Genomic DNA, 2,400 nt, shown 5'->3' on the forward strand with positions numbered 1-2,400 from the left:
GATTTTTTCCGGATTGATCTCGGTCCCTCGATTGGACACCATGAACCCGAGAAGGTTTTTCGATTTGACCCTGAATGCACACTTCCCCGAGTTCAGCTTCATATTGTATTTTTTTAATATGTCGAAGGTCTCCTGCAAATATTTTAAATGGTCCTCTGCTTGTAGGGACTTGACTAACACGTCGTCAATATAAACTTCCATTGATTTCCCTATCTGTTCTTCGAACATCCGGTTTACTAGGCATTGATAGGTGGCACCGATGTGTTTTAATCCGAACAGCATGACATTATAACAGTAAGTACCAAATTTAGTGATAAAAGAACTCTTTTCTTGATCGACCGGGTCCATCCGAATTTGATTGTACCTGGAATAGGCATCGAGAAAACTGAGTATCTCGTGTCTGGTTGTCGCATCGATCATCCGATCGATGTTACGCAAAGGGAAAGAATCCTTGGGGCATGCCTTGTTTAGATCTTTGTAATCTATACATGTTCTTAGCTTATTCCCTTTTTTAGGAACTAGTACTACGTTAGCTAACCAGTCCGGGGTAGTTAACCTCCCAAATGGATCCTATTTTAAGGAGTTTAGATACCTCGTCCTTGATGAATGCATGTTTGACCTAGGACTACGGCCTCTTTTTCTGCTTAAACGGATGGAACTTCGGGACCAAACTCAGCTTATGAGTGGTCACCTCCGGCGGGATCCCTGTCATGTCAAGATGGGACTAAGCGAAACAATCTATGTTAGCTTTGAGAAAATTAATAATTTTTTTCTTGAGCATAGGGGTTAACCCTTGCCCATGTATACCTTTTGATCCGGTAGGTGTTCGGTCAATGTGACTTGCTCTAACTCTTTGACCATCGATTTGGTGGCGTCGGTATCATCAGGAGCTACGAACGATCTCGAAACTCCGTAATTATCCTCCTCGTCTACTCCTCGTTCCTCCGGTTCGGCCGGGACCGACATCGATGGTTGCTATTTAACTTTGCCCTATCTAGTCAGCTCTATGTTCCTTAATGTTGAGACGGCAGGCACCGGGAGTACTTCATCGACTGCGAAAATCTCCTTTACAGCCGGCTATTCTCCGTAGACCATCTTGATTCGTCCCAGTGTAGGGAATTTCAACGCTTAGTGTAAGGTCGAAGGTGCCGCCCTCATGTTGTGAAACCATGGCCTTCCGAATAGAGCATTATATCTCATGTCCCCACCAATCACATAAAAACTTTGTCTCTCGGATCATCCCAGCGGTGTTCACTGGTAGGGTCATCTCCCCTTTAGTGGTTTTGCATGCCATGTTCAATCCGTTCAACACCCGAAATGCTGCATTATTTGATATTGTAACCCTAATTTCTCTACGACCCTCGATCTGATGATGTTGGCCGAGCTACCCGGATCAATCAACACACGTTTAACTCGAGATTTATTATTAAGTACGGATATTACCAGTACATCATTATGAGGTTGTACGATGCCCTCGGCGTCCTCTCCGGTGAACGAAACAGTTTCCTCTTGTACATAATCTCGGGTGTGCTTTTCCCTCGTGATGGATACTTTAGTGCGCTTTATTATTGGCCCTTGGGGAACATCGACCCCTCCAATAATCATGTTGACGATGTAATGAGGTTTCTCTTGTTTGGTCTGTTTGTTGGCGCCCCAGTTCCTGAAGTGGATTTTGACTCGATCACTCAGAAATTCTCAGAGGTGCCCGATATTAAACAACTGGGCAACTTCTTCTCTAAATTGCCGGCACTCCTCAGTCCTATGTCCATGAGTTCCATGGTACTTACACATTTTTAGGATCTCTCTAGGTAGGCTCAGACTGATTTGGTCGAGGCCACTTGGTTTCCTTGATGCACCTGATGACTGATACTATTGTGGTAGCATCAACGTTGAAGTTATACTATGATAATCTTGGTGCTTCCCTGCCCCCGAGCAGCTTGTCGAAACCATTTTTGCTCATCAGACCTCGGCTATTGGGCCCTCAATAGTTCTCTTTCGTTCCTTGAGAGGTGATGCCCGGACTCGTTTCCCCTTCGATCTGCATTGTATGGTTGGTACCGATATCGGACCGACCTTGATTCATGGTCGACGACTCTCTTAGACTTGTCGTCATCTCTGATGGGATAATCGGACCCATACGGGCTCCGAGTTGATCATCCTCGACTCTAATTTTTGATTGGTACCTGTTGTGGACGTCGGCCCAAGTTACCGCCGGGTACTTTACCAAATTTTATTTTACCTGTTGCGAAGTCAATGAGCTTCGAGGGTTAAGTCCTTGAGTGAATGCCTGAACTGCTCAATAATCTACAACCGGAGGCATGTCCATCTGTTCAATATGGAACCTTAACACGAACTCCCTGAGCATCTCCCTGTCTCTTTGTTTAACCTTGAAAAGGTCCT

Source organism: Nicotiana tomentosiformis, chromosome 3 (assembly GCF_000390325.3).
Source record: "Nicotiana tomentosiformis chromosome 3, ASM39032v3, whole genome shotgun sequence".
Lineage (NCBI taxonomy): Eukaryota > Viridiplantae > Streptophyta > Magnoliopsida > Solanales > Solanaceae > Nicotiana > Nicotiana tomentosiformis.